The sequence below is a fragment of the Homarus americanus genome, unplaced genomic scaffold, assembly GCF_018991925.1.
Source record: "Homarus americanus isolate GMGI-L3 unplaced genomic scaffold, GMGI_Hamer_2.0 scaffold24922, whole genome shotgun sequence".
Lineage (NCBI taxonomy): Eukaryota > Metazoa > Arthropoda > Malacostraca > Decapoda > Nephropidae > Homarus > Homarus americanus.
Window position 1 is genome coordinate 2,474,943 of NW_024722610.1, and position 15,385 is coordinate 2,490,327.

Below are 15,385 nucleotides of genomic sequence, written 5' to 3' on the forward strand. Positions count from 1 at the left end.
GGCTTTACGGGCTGTTGTTGCAAGAAACTTTTGCTTTGTGTGTGTTCTTTTTCTGTGGGTGTTGTTAGTCGTCTTGTAAACATTGGATTACATGTCATCAGTTTCTTGGTGTAGTTTTACATTGTGTTTATATCCCCTTTTAAACACACACATTATGTTAATTGTGTTTACTTTGTTGGTGCTGGTAAGGGTAATTAGGGGCACCGAGCAGGCAGGCAGGCAGGCGTGAGGAAGGGTTGGTTTAAGGGAGTAAGGGAGAGGAGGGAGGGGGGCAGGTTGGAGGGAGAGGAGGAAGAGGTGGGAGGGAGGACGTGAGGGACTGGGGGTGAGAGAGAGGGGCGGGTGGGGGGAGGAGGGGAGAAGTTGATGGGATGGATAGTTGAAACTGGAAAGATGGAAATCCAAGTTGACGATTCTAAGTTGAGAGTTGAAGGACCAAGTTGACCGTAAATTGAAAAGAAAAGTTATATCCTCAAGTCGGAAATTTAAAGGTTTCTGTGTTTAAAATTGAATCATAATGATTTTATAAGTTGAAGCTTAATAGTTTGGCAAATTTAAGCTAAATAGTTTGACAAGAAAATACTCCAAAGAAGAAATTTAACCATATAGGAATAGTTTTAGTTAGGTGAGGTGCAGGTTTGTTAGGGCATGAGAGAGAGAGAGGGGGGGGGGAGAGAGAGAGAGAGAGAGAGAGAGAGATTACACTTAGCAACATTTCACAACATGCCGGGTACACCATCACAACACCAACCAGACGAGGGAAATAAAACACACACACAGAAAAGAGAGTTTTACGAGACAGACTCCTACGATATAATCATTTCCTCGGCACCATCTTCACTCCCTAAACCTGACCTTAATCTCAACACACACACACACACACACACACGCACACACACACACACTCACACACACACACACACACACTCACACACACACACACACACAGAGCGTTATCTTCATCAGGGACTTCAGCCTCAAGTTCCAGAGATGTGAAAGGTGATATATCGTTTGAAGATGTACTAGATCATCAGACCTTGATTAAAACCTATTAAGCATAATGTGGGTGATATTCTCTCTCTCTCTCTCTCTCTCTAACACTTGATGACATTACACAGTAGCAGTGTAAACAAACTTGCTTCCGCCTTCCTCCACAGCAGCAGCAACATGTAAACAACCCAATCACATAATTAAAGTGAAGGCTTCTCCCATTAGCCTGAGGGGGAGGGTATTCATCTCTTTCTTGGGATGGGGGGATAGGAAGGAGGATAAAGAGGATAAATGATGGTGAGAGGGAGAGGGTAGAAGAGGAATGATGGGGAAGGGAAGAAGAAGAGGAGGAGTGATGAGGAGGGGAAGAGGAGGAACGATAGATAGAGAAAGAAAAGAAAAATCCTCACTTTAAATCTCCTCTTTTCATTTCCTTCACCACTCACACACTCCATCTTCCTCCACCACACTACCATCTCACTACTACACCCCCTTCCCTCTACCTCCCTCCACTTACCCCCACACATCAACCCTATCCCACCACATTACCTTCACCATCATCCCCACCTCCTCACCCCACTCCACCCCACCCACTCCACCCACCCCCACCCACTACAGCCTTGAAAAAACACCAAGACAACAACTCAGGCGCCTCGGAATGTCATATCAAGTGGCTGGGTGTGGACTGGATCCCGGAAATTGGCGAAGGGCAGCGTAGAGAGTGTGTTTGTTGTCAGCTTGAGAGTGAGGGAGAATGGGGGAGAGATTGAAAAAGAATGAGGGAGAGATTGAAAAAGAATGAGGGAGATAAAAGAAACAGTATGAGAATGAGGGAATGAGGAAGATAATAAGAGAGACTGAGGGAGAGATTGAAAGAGAATGATTGGGAGAATGAAAGAGACAGTATGAGAATGAGGGGGAGAATGGAAGAGACAGTATGAGAATGAGGGGGAGAATGGAAGAGACAGTATGAGAATGAGGGGAGAGAATGGAAGAGAATGAGACAGGGTGAATGTAGCGAGAATGAGAGAATTAATAGAGAGATACGGAGGGGAGAGAACTAAGTGAATAAAAGTATCGGAATGAAAGGGAGAGAAGGTGTAGAGGAGATACAGGGTGAGAGAAAGTGAGATAGGAGAGACTGGGTGAGAGAAAGTGAGATAGGAGAGACTGGGTGAGAGAAAGTGAGATAGGAGAGACTGGGTGAGAGAAAGTGAGATAGGAGAGACTGGGTGAGAGAAAGTGAGATAGGAGAGACTGGGTGAGAGAAAGTGAGTTAGGAGACTGGGTGAGAGAAAGTGAGATAGGAGAGACTGGGTGAGAGAAAGTGAGATAGGAGAGACTGGGTGAGAGAAAGTGAGATAGGAGAGACTGGGTGAGAGAAAGTGAGATAGGAGAGACTGGGTGAGAGAAAGTGGTCAAATGGCTGGCGACGTAAACACGGAACAGCTGACAGTCGATCCCGCATAGAAAACGTACAGTATAGGTTAGGTTAAGTTAGGTTAGGTTAGGTTAGGTTAGGGTGACAGGGAGTGTGGATTTTTTAGTTGTAGATTCTCAGTAATTCGTAAGATGAAAATATTCCTCGTAAGTGAAGATGTATGAGAGAGAGAGAGAGAGTCGTAGGCTGTATAGTATTGTCTTTTATGTCTTCTCTCTCTCTCTCTCTATACTGGTTTTCCATCTTACCTGTCTTGATTCGCTCGGGGTTTCATCATCATATTTTACTTGATTTCTCTCTCTCTCTCTCTCTCTCAACATGTTTTTATTCTCCACATTCTCTATCTCCATTAAGTTGTTTCCCGCTTCTCTGACAGTAAATTTCCTCTTTGTTTTGGTTCAGTTTTATCGCGAACCAGTTGAGCGAGGGAGCTACCGGCAAAAAAACACACACACACACACACACACACACACACACACACTTGGCAGCCATAACCCTAGTGGAGACGTGTGTGTGTGTGTGTGTGTGTGTGTGTGTGTGTGTGTGTGTGTGTGTGTGTGTGTTTTACTTTTCTTTCAACAAACTCCAAACTCCCTTAAAACAACACGAGAAAATATTATTGGAATTCTTGCCTTTTGATAAATCCATTTAAAAGCGAGGTTTTTTTTTCCTAGATGAAATTTTACAAATGTTTGAAGAAATATATGTAAAAAAAATGAATTGGAAATATCATCAACTTCAGCTATTACAAATTTCTTCCTTATTCGACACACGCAACACACACACACACACACACACACACTCACACACACACACACACACACACCCACACACACACACACACCTCATACACACATTGCATTCTTGAGATAACGTCTAGAACCTGTATGTGTTTAATATGCTGTACCTTAAATAATGTATAGAATTGTAAATGAGTCGAGTAGGATGATGTCATGTGGCTTCAGAGTCAAGAGATCTGTCAGAGTCTGTGGAAGGCGAGGCAGCCCGAGCGAGAAGATGAATGATACGTGTAAGGTCCCGCTGGTGCTGCCAGGAGGGTGACGGCGTACACAACAGTCTGGGCTGGGGAGATGGTGGGGTGAGGAGAGGGGCCAGCTCAGGAGGGGCTTGGGGTGGCTTGGGGGGTGGTGTAGAATGGGAGGGGAGGTGGGATGAATGGGATAGGAGACGGTGGAAAGGAAAAGGGATGGGGTTGAATGGGGGTAATTGGTGCTATTGATGAGGATGATGATGATGGTGATGATGATGATGATGATGATGATGATGATGATGATGCAAGCTTCCTTCTTAAGTAAAAGCTTATTTTCGCCTCACTTCTGTCTGTGTAAATATTAATGTAAGGCAATACATGCATTAAACTTAACATATACAATGTCTTATTCTTGGTAGACCTGCTTAAGGACTTTTAAAAAGCTGTGTTAGGTTATGTTCTTTATGGTGTGTGTGTGTGTGTGTGTGTGCTGGTCATAGAGGGGCTGAAAAACTAAACGCTGCCCGGGAAATTTCCCCCCACACACTCAACATTCTGTCACTTTATGTAACTTGCTGACAAAACCCATGACCCTTCAGGCTTTTACGCCCTTAATGCACGAGTCATAAAAGCAAGCATGAACTCCGCATGCTTCCCAGATGGGCGCTGTAAACGCTTCTGCACTTCACCTTGCACAGGATGTAAGGGGTGCCATTAAACTAGCCCCTCGGGGCAATCTAAAAAAATCTCTGCTGTTGCTTATTAAGACTTGATCACTTGAGGCTTATCTTAAGGTGTATTCTTGTCAAGGTCAGGCACTCGTAGGGGGGGGGGGGACTGGTAGCCTACTCTCACGAACAGTCTTTAGTTATTGTTAGAAGTAACGCATTATTTTCTATTTGTTTAAAAATTTAATTTAGATAACTCAATGTTATTATTACTATTACTATTATTATTATTATTATTATTATTATTATTATTATTATTATTATTATTATTATTATTGTTCTTGTCATTATTATTTTTGGTTACATCGTTTTATTATTATTATTATTATTATTATTGTTGTTGATGATGGTGGTGGTGCTGGTGGTGGTTGTTGTTTTTAATAATAATATATTCGAGGATAATATTACCAGTCATATTTTTCACTTATCAGCGGTGTGGTGTAGCCTAAACAAGTGGCCACAAGTCTAGTTACTCACAAAAAGATGCACTCGTTGAATTTATCCTCTGTGAGAAAAGAAACTCGTATATTTAAGGCAACTTGTCGGTCGATTCTCAAAGACGGAAGGAAAATCGTAAAGTTAAGGTCGATTCTGAGTGCACTACAGACTTTTTCTTCTAGCATCCACCAATATGGCGTAGTGGAAGAGAGCGAGGGTACGTACGTTCTCACATCTCCAGAGAGGTAGGGTGGGGGTGTGGGGGGGGGAGGGGGTGTTAAGGGGAGGAATTCATATTAAGGGCCTTTGTGAATTGTGAACCCAACCCTCTAAAGGTCAGTGTCCCATAGGGTGAGTCACTGGGGACCTTCCTAAAACTAAGTAATGTCACGCATATCAGAGATGGTTTTAAGTGAGAGAGGAGGAGAGAGAGAGAGAGGGGGGGGAGGGGTCATTGGGTGTAGTGTACTGTAGCGTAGATGTAGAGTATCACCCTCGTACCATTTAGAGGAGGGTAAGGGTACTGTACCGTGGTTTGTTATGGATGAGAAGGGTGATATCTACAGCTGTGTTTTAGAGTGTGTTTTATAATAGTCTAATAATTATAGCTGTGTTTTTAGTTTTAGCTTCATATAGGCTCATAATTATAGCTGTTTTAGTTTTAGCTTCATATAGGCTCATATTTACAGTTGTGTTTTAGTTTTAGCTTCATACAGGCTCATAATAAAAGCCGTGTTTCAGTTTTAGCTGCATATAGGCTCATAATTACAGTTGTGTTTTAGTTTTAGCTTCATATAAGCTCATAATTACAGCTGTTTCAGTTTTAGCTTCATATAGGCTCATAATTACAGTTGTGTTTTAGTTTTAGCTTCATATAGGCTCATAATTACAGCTGTGTTTCCGTTTTGGCTTCATATAGGCTCATAATTACAGCTGTTTCAGTTTTAGCTTCATACAGGCTCATAATAATAGCCGTGTTTTAGTTTTAGCTGCATATAGGCTCATGCTTGCAGCTGTTTCAAAGTCTTAGGTCTGTGTATATGGTACGTAAATAAACAAAACCAAAAACAAAGGAGCATCGGCCTTAGTATAGATTCTTAGAGATAGCATTTGTGACTCCCGGATACCAGCTGTACCTTGAGCAGTACTCGCTCCACTGGGGGTATTCTCTCTCTCTCTCTCTCTGCTTGTTCTCTTCTCCCGTCTATCTTCTCTTTTTTCTCTCTCTATCTCTGTCTGTTCTCTTCTCTCTCTACCTCTATCTTTCTCTCTTTACATCTCTCTTCTTCTCATATCTTCTCTCTTTTCTGTCTTTTCCTTTCTCCCCTCATATCGACACACACACACACCCACACAGTGATAGAAACTCCTCATCACATTGCAAAGTTTAAAGTGCATAGAGGTTGCAATGTCATTCCCTGTCAGTTACTTTGCCTTTGTGTCTTCCCCTGGCTTCATCATCTTCATCCTCCTCCTTCTCTTTATGTGTAACCCAGAAATACACACAACAGTATACAGTATATGTATGTGGTATAGCTCCACGATATCTTGGTCTGCCTATTATCTGTCCAGTGGTCTCAGAGGTCTGCTAAATTTGAAATACGATGAGGTAAATAATTTGGGAAAAAACTAAAATGAAAACTCTTAATAAAACTAAAGTGAAATCAATAAAATTAAACAAATAAATAATAAAATTCCAGTCAATCTATAATAAAAAAAATAAACACTAAGAAACATCAAGAAAAACACCAGACATAAACAACAATAAAACTTAGATTAAAAAAAAACAACAACAAAATCAATAAAGTTCAATTACTCACTAAGAAACATCAACAAAAACACCAAACAAACACAAGCAACAAACACAGGTAATAAAACAAGGCAGGACGATGGTGTTTCCTTCCTACTACTGCATCATCATCAGAAGGCGGCCCCCAGCGTCTTAAATCATCCACACGTAGACCCACCTGACCCGGCATACTGTTTCACTGTCCTCGCCCCAAGTGTGTCTGTGGGAGTGATCTGTCGCGCTCTTAACACGTTTGGACCTTTGGGGGGCGGGGGGTTGGAGGCAAAGGTGTGACAAAGGTGTTTTGACTCGAGGTTTACAGGTGTGTATTGACCGCGTTTGGGTTATGGGATGTAATTAAACGTTTTAGATCAAGAAACGTCTTAGGCTGACACGTTCTAGAGAGAGAGAGAGAGAGAGAGATTTATAAAAAAAAACCCGGCAATCCATAAATACGAAGATGGGCATTTTTGGTGGTGGTAAGGGTAGTGAGGGTGGTGGTGGTGAGGGTGGAGGCAACAAGACGGGTGGTGAGGGTGTGGGAGTGGGCATGCGGGTTGAGCACTTGGCATGCTAGCAACGGCTTAGCACGTGACCCACACCATCACTACCCGTCCCGGCCCATCTATCCCTACCCTCCCTCCCTCACTCTGTACCCCCGCCCCTACCCCTCCCTCCCTCACTCTGTACCTCCTTCACTCTACACCCTTCCGTCTCTCCCTCTGTACCCCTACTTCCTTCTTCTTCTCTTTTATATGTTTCCTTCATCCTTTTCACTCTGCCACCTTCCTTCCTCCTTCCTATATTCTCCCATTCCTTCAATCTTTCATTCTTGTCTCCCTTCCTTCCTTCCTTTTCCTTCCTTTTCTTCTTTCTTCCTTCCTTCCTTCAACAACATTCCTTCACTCCTTCCTTCTTCCTTCCTTCCTTCCTTCCTTCCTTCCTTCCTTCATTCACCTCCTCTTTCCTTTCCTTCCCCCTTCCTTCTTCCTTCCTCTTTCCTTCCTTCCTTACCTCCTTCCTTCCGCCCGTTCATCTGCTTCCTATCACACAACGGTACTTTCATTCACCTCCATGAGAGATGCTTTCTCTCATCCACTCTCACCTTTCTCTCATCCACTCTCACCTTTCTCTCATCCACTCTCACCTTTCTCTCATCCACTCTCACCTTTCTCTCACCCACTCTCACCTTTCTCTCATCCACTCTCACCTTTCTCTCACCTACTCTCACCTTTCTCTCACCCACTCTCACCTTTCTCTCATCCACTCTCACCTTTCTCTCACCTACTCTCACCTTTCTCTCATCCACTCTCACCTTTCTCATCCACTCACCTTTCTCTCACCTACTCTCACCTTTCTCTCACCCACTCTCACCTTTCTCTCATCCACTCTCACCTTTCTCTCACCCACTCTCACTTACCTTGCATTTTCTTTAGTTTTTATTATGAACGTAAACACATGACTTGTTTACACACACACACACACACACACACACGCACACACACGCTCTCTGTAAGTATATTTAATTACGTGAATGTTGAAAGAACGTGAATGTTCAGGAAACGGTGAATGTAGATGAAATATGACCACTAGATTGTGGGAGTGGTGGCGGTACTTGTTTAGTGGTCCTTGGCACTTGCTGATTGTTAGTGGCACCTGTTAACAGTTAGTGGCACTTGTTAACAGTTAGTGGCACCTGTTAAAAGATGATGGCATTTTACTAACAGGATATAGACTACCCTCTCCTCCCTATTCCTACACATTTGCTCCTCTTAGGTCAAATTACATTGGGTCATGTTTGTTGCGGTATAATTATGTTGGATCATTGTTAAATTACGTTACTTAACATTAAATAAGGTTTGTTGAGGTTTAATTAGGTTTGGCCTGGTTAGGTTTGATTAGGTTCGTTTAAAGTAGGTTAGGTTAGGCTAGGTTAGGTTAAGTGTACAGTAAGTGTGAGTAAAAGGGAGAAGGGGGTGACCTAGTGTGGGAGGGAGGCTGTGACCTAGTGTCTGGGGAGGAGATAGGAGGGGTTGACCTAGTGTGGGAGGGAGGCTGTGACCTAGTGTCTGGGGAGGAGATAGGAGGGGTTGACCTAGTGTGGGAGGGAGGCTGTGACCTAGTGTGTGTGGGGAGAAGGGGGTGACCTAGTGTGTGTGGGGAGGATGTGACCTACAGTAGTGTGTGTGGGGAGGAGGGAAGAGAGCTAGAGTGTGGGGAGAAGAGCGTGTTCTAGTGTGAGGAGGGGAAGGGAGCATGAGGGTAGGTAAGGGGGAGGAGGGAGGTAGGGAGAGGCAGATGTAAGAGGGATGGAGGTTGACCCACATCCTTCGCTGCCCTAAACAAGTAAACACACCATCATCCCCCTTCACCTCCCCCCTCCACTTCCCTCTCCCCCTCCACTTCCCCTCCCTCTCCACTCAACACCTCACTCACACTCACTTTTTTCCCAGTTCTGCGGCTCACACCATTTATATTGTAAACAAACAAACAGTCGGGCATCACCCTTCCTCATGCGTGGGGATGCGCACGTGGGATTGTGCACTCATGCGCATGATTTTGAACAGGCGCTTGGTCGTCGGAGAAGCGCAGTGTGTATGTGTGTGTGTGGTGGTGCGCCTAGCGATGCAGTTAATGCGTAGAATCGGCTTCAGGGAGCTTTGCGTATTAGTGTAATGATGATGATGATGATGGTAATTTGAATAATAGTATACGAATAATGGCAGTGATTTAGATAATAACGGCAATAACAGTAATAATGGGAATAATAACAAGAAATGAAAATGATGGTAGGAATAATGAATATAATGACAATAAACAAGACGTAATGGCGGGAACTGGGCAGACTGACAAATGGTTCTCAGATTACAGTCTATTTGTCGGGGGTGATTACAGAGGCTACGACTGTAATTAAGGTCGAGGTAGTGCCTGGGAGGGAAGTAAGTGAAACAGGTCATGGGTCGAGGTAGTGCCTGGGAGGGAAGTAAGTGAAACAGGTCATGGGTCGAGGTAGTGCCTGGGAGGGAAGTAAGAGAAACAGGTCATGGGTCGAGGTAGTGCCTGGGAGGGAAGTAAGTGAAACAGGTCATGGGTCAAGGTAGTCGACCTAGTGTGGGAGGGAGGCTGTGACCTAGTGTCTGGGGAGGAGATAGGAGGGGTTGACCTAGTGTGGGAGGGAGGCTGTGACCTAGTGTCTGGGGAGGAGATAGGAGGGGTTGACCTAGTGTGGGAGGGAGGCTGTGACCTAGTGTGTGTGGGGAGAAGGGGGTGACCTAGTGTGTGTGGGGAGGATGTGACCTACAGTAGTGTGTGTGGGGAGGAGGGAAGAGAGCTAGAGTGTGGGGAGAAGAGCGTGTTCTAGTGTGAGGAGGGGAAGGGAGCATGAGGGTAGGTAAGGGGGAGGAGGGAGGTAGGGAGAGGCAGATGTAAGAGGGATGGAGGTTGACCCACATCCTTCGCTGCCCTAAACAAGTAAACACACCATCATCCCCCTTCACCTCCCCCCTCCACTTCCCTCTCCCCCTCCACTTCCCCTCCCTCTCCACTCAACACCTCACTCACACTCACTTTTTTCCCAGTTCTGCGGCTCACACCATTTATATTGTAAACAAACAAACAGTCGGGCATCACCCTTCCTCATGCGTGGGGATGCGCACGTGGGATTGTGCACTCATGCGCATGATTTTGAACAGGCGCTTGGTCGTCGGAGAAGCGCAGTGTGTATGTGTGTGTGTGGTGGTGCGCCTAGCGATGCAGTTAATGCGTAGAATCGGCTTCAGGGAGCTTTGCGTATTAGTGTAATGATGATGATGATGATGGTAATTTGAATAATAGTATACGAATAATGGCAGTGATTTAGATAATAACGGCAATAACAGTAATAATGGGAATAATAACAAGAAATGAAAATGATGGTAGGAATAATGAATATAATGACAATAAACAAGACGTAATGGCGGGAACTGGGCAGACTGACAAATGGTTCTCAGATTACAGTCTATTTGTCGGGGGTGATTACAGAGGCTACGACTGTAATTAAGGTCGAGGTAGTGCCTGGGAGGGAAGTAAGTGAAACAGGTCATGGGTCGAGGTAGTGCCTGGGAGGGAAGTAAGTGAAACAGGTCATGGGTCGAGGTAGTGCCTGGGAGGGAAGTAAGAGAAACAGGTCATGGGTCGAGGTAGTGCCTGGGAGGGAAGTAAGTGAAACAGGTCATGGGTCAAGGTAGTGCCTGGGAGGGGAAATACGTGAAACAGGTCATGGGTCGAGAGTGAGTGCCTGGGAGGGAAATAAGTGAAACAGGTCATGGGTCGAGGTAAGGTGCCTGGGAGAAATGGGGTAAGAGAACAGGTCATGGGTCAAGGTAGTGCCTGGGAGGAAGTAAGTGAAGAACAGGTCATGGGTCGAGGTAGTGCCTGGGAGGAAGTAAAGAGGAAACAGGTCATGGGTCGAGGTAGTGCCTGGGAGGGAAGTAAGTGAAACAGGTCATGGGTCAAGGTAGTGCCTGGGAGGGAAGTAAGTGAAACAGGTCATGGGTCGAGGTAGTGCCTGGGAGGGAAGTAAGAGAAACAGGTCATGGGTCGAGGTAGTGCCTGGGAGGGAAGTAAGTGAAACAGGTCATGGGTCAAGGTAGTGCCTGGGTGAAGTAGTAGTGCCAGAGGTCGTAGGAAGTGGTGTTATGGGCAGAGAGATGAATAGCATGTAAAAGATTGAGGACTGTAAGATTACCCGCCCCGGCTCAGCAAGGTGGTAAGTAAGTCAGTCAGTCAGTCAGTTGGTAAATTAGTAAGGAGTGACCTTCGATTAGCTCAGCGCGGCCCTTGGTAACCTGGGAGTCAGTGTGTCACTCTCCCTCTCCCTCCATTCCCCCTCCCTCCTTTTCTCCCTCCTCCCCTCCCTCTACTTCTCATTGATAACCACTTTCTCCCCCCTCCCCTCCCCTCCCTCTATCCTCTCCTCTCCTGCACTCCGTTTTCTGTTTGGGTAGAGAGGCAAGGTGGGGGGAGACTCTTGCATGGCTGGTGTTGACGTTTCAGCTCTTTCATTAGGTGGGTTAGTTAATTAAGCCATGTCAAGGCTCACCCTACCACAAGGGGGGTTTGAAGTGTGTGTGTGAGAGGGGGGGGGAGGGGGCGCCATCACTCGACTTTTTAGCTACCAAGGTGGAGGAGGTATCGCCCAACACGGGTTCAAAATTAGTGTACAGTATTTTAGATGGGGGTTATGGTATGGGGAAATTTATTACCTTGTGTTGAATATGTGAATAGATGTACATATCATTTACAGTTTGTGTTACATATTTGCCGTTGTGTTTGATTTATGCTGCTGTTTCATAATTTCTTTTGTATTTAACAGTACTCCATTTTGCGTGTTGTGTGTGTGAGAGAGAGAGAGAGAGAGAGAGAGAGAATGGGATTTTGCCACGTATAGCTTCTTGTTTATTATACACCCCATACTCAGTGTGGGGGGGTTAATGTTTTTCACGTGGTCGTGTTGGTGTTTGGTTTCGTTTACTTTTGGTTGAATTAAACAGTGTGACAGTCTGGCTTTTATCTTGAGCTGCCAAGAGTGGTGGTTGCCGCTCACTGCGCATAGGTCCTGCCGTGGATTAGTGATTTGTGCATTCCGTTTTAAATATGCGCAGACTGACCTAGGTGAATGCGCTTGCTGACTTGCGGTCGACGTGGTCTCTCGGTGGGACGTGCATTCCGTATACCGTACATATGGACAGGCTGGTCTGGCTGCTCGGAGGAGAAAGAAGAGAAAACAGGAAGAGGAGGAAAAGGGGATGAAAACGAGGATGAAATGGAAAGATGAAGAGGAGTGGGTAAAGGAAGAAGAGGGCGAAGAGGAGGAGGAAAAGGAAGAGGAGCAGGAGGAGGGAAATTCTCGTCACCTGGCACGTCAACAAGTGGCAGTGACACGAGCAGTAAATGTTTACTGGACAGTGACAGCCACATGGAGACCACGTGGGAGGGATGACGTCATATGTTTACAAACACTTCACCACGTGGGAGCCTTAGATGTGCCTGGTATGTTGTGGTTACTCAGCTGATGCGGAATGCCTGGAGTGAAGCGTCAGTTATCAGCTGATTTCGTGCACGTGAGCGGATTATGATGATCAGATGTGCCAGCTGTTGAGGATGTGAGTACATCTTTGCACGCGATGAGGGATTGAATTGTGTTTTATTATTGACATGTAAGTATTGGTATGTTTTTGTACGTAACCCTGAATTACTATAACGCTATTGTGTTTCATACTGAGTAATTAGTTGGTGCAAATAGAATGCCTTTGTTATCAGAGGCGACGGTCGTTGTGTTTGAAATTGTAATACATTAATTATAATTTATTAAAAATCATGCATTTAAGCCTGAAAAATAAATTTGCTTAAAAAAAGGAAATATATTTGTAATACTTCAACAAATTTGGATACTAAAAATACGGATATTTTTATTGAGAGCCAAATAAATTCTCGAAATACTGTATTGTTCATTAAATACTAATTGTTAACTTACTTTCAATAATTATAAAGTAGTTTTAATCTAATTATGACTTTTTATCTCCTTATTATATCGTTTCCTATTAACTGCTAATTATAATACGTCGTTTCTCTAGTCATATAACTTTTCTTCCTCTAATCTGCCCTTGGAGGATAATGAAACAAAGCTGTACAAGAATAGATCACAATTAACATAAAACCTCTAGAAAAATAATCCGCTCTTCCGTGAAAAAGTCCATCAGGCTGGTCAAATAAACGTGAGGCAGTGAACCGACTTATCACATCCATAAAAGTTATACAGTATTACTTGCTACGTAAACACCTCCAGAGTGACATATTTACCGGGTTTAAACTGCTACGTAAACACATATAGAGTGATATATTTACTGGGTTTAGGTACGTAAACGCATTCAGTGATATATTTACCGGGTTTAAAGACTTACGTAAATACCTTTAGAGTGACTTATTTACCGGGTTTAAACTGGTACGTAAATACCTTCAGAGTGAATTATTTACCGGGAATAAATGTTGCAGATGGCTGGCTCAAGATTGCAATCAGTGGCAATAAATACATTGGTAATCCCAGGTGCAACGCTGACATGGTGGTGATAGTGGGTGGGGGAGTGATGGAGGGAAATGGTAAATGGAGGAGGGAGAGGAGGAAGACGAAGAGAATAAGGAATTGATGGAGAGAGAGAGAAGAGTAAGGTAAATATAGAATGAATGGATGTGTTGTAGAAAGGGAAGCGTGGCAGGGTGACAAATAGGGAGGGGGAGGGAGGGTGACAGACAGAGAGGGAGGTTACCAGGGAGGGGGGGGGAATGAGGAAGAGAGTAAGGGTGACGAGGGAGGGAAGGAGGGCGTGTCGTGTGGGTGAGTCGTCAAATAGTGTGGCGCCAGGGGGTGGAGGGCGCCTCTTAATAATTCATATGACGGAACACCACAGCCCCACCCTTCCTCCTTGCACCCTCTCTTCCTCCCATACCATACTTCTTGTCTTCTCTTTTCCTGCTTTCCTGTCTACCTACCGCACTTTCTTCCTGTCCCCCTCCCGTCTGTTACTGGTGTTACTGACTGTCACAACTGCTGTTACCAAGATCGTGAAGGTCATGATTTGAATTATTTACTGAAGGAAGGCGGCGAAGTTCGTTTGGTGGCTCTTGCTGTTGTCATTATTGCAGGTGTTGTCAATGCTGTAGGTGTTGTCATTGTTGCAGGTGTCGTCAGGTGTTGTCAATGCTGCAGGTGTTGTCATTATTGCAGGTGTTGTCATGATGTAGGTGTTGTCATTGATGTAGGTGTTGTCAATGCTGCAGGTGTTGTCAATGCTGCAGGTGTTGTCAATGCTGTAGGTGTTGTCATTGATGTAGGTGTTGTCATTGATGTAGGTGTTGTCATTGTTGCAGGTGTTGTCATTATTGCAGGTGTTGGCATTGCTGTCAGGATTGTAGGCTATATGTCATGGCTAGTCTCAATCACCTCTGCCTATGCCTACCATTCCCACCTACCATTCCCACCTACCATTCCCACCTACCATTCCCGCCTACCCTTACCGCCTACCCTTACCGCCTACCCTTACCACCTACCCTTACCACCCACCATTACCGCGTACCATTCCCACCTACCATTACCGCCTACCCTTACAACCTACCATTACCGCCTACCATGGCAGTCAGTCCTCACCGCCTATATCATTCCTACGAAATTTCTGGACAGTCGCTTTTGTCTTCTAATAAACTCGATTCAAACTGCGAACTTGTGAGAGTATGCAAATTAACACCACACGATTTATCTTTTTTTTTAAATTTAATTTAATTTAAATTTTAAGTGTTTTATTAAGTTTTTATTATTAATTGTTACAGGTTAAATTTCAATTAGTTTATTTTTTATTACGGTGAATCTAATTACTGTGCATATTAAAGAACATAATTTTAGAATATCTTGTTGGTGAAGATATGAGAATAAACCTGTCTTGTTAATACGAGTTTGTTTTGAATATTTATATGTGTTTGTATGTTTTCTAATGTTTGTTTTTATAATTTGTAGTTTTATTACCTTACTAATAGCCAAATTAACATTGTGTTGTGACAGTCGTATCTAAAGCATGCTGGTACCATATTTTCACCAGTATGAAGTCCCCTGTATAAAATATTTGTATATATATTAAAACACTAATTGGGTACACATTTTCCATGTATATTGTTGACAGAAAACCCCGTCTAGGATTGGAATATAGACAGTGATCCAAGGTGCTGTTCGAGGCATTTCTAATCCTGGAAGGGAGTCCTTTTTATAACATGACAAAATACACCCTGTATATATATATATAATGGTGTTGTATATCATGCTTTTCTATATACTGTATATATATATATGCCTTACATTGCCTCCTCCTGTATGTGTGTGTATGTGTTGGCTCCTGTCAGGGCGTCTTCAGTGTATATATGATGTGCATGTAAGTTATGTGCGAATCTCTCTCTCTCTCTCTCTCTCTCTCTCTCTCCATTAT

General features: G+C 44.1%; 1 protein-coding gene across 8 annotated transcripts in view; it reads left to right on the forward strand.

Moving 5' to 3' along the window:
- Positions 1–15,385, forward strand: part of LOC121862882 (SPARC-related modular calcium-binding protein 2-like) — a 142,209-nt gene that overhangs the window by 32,343 nt on the left and 94,481 nt on the right. The window lies entirely within an intron of this gene.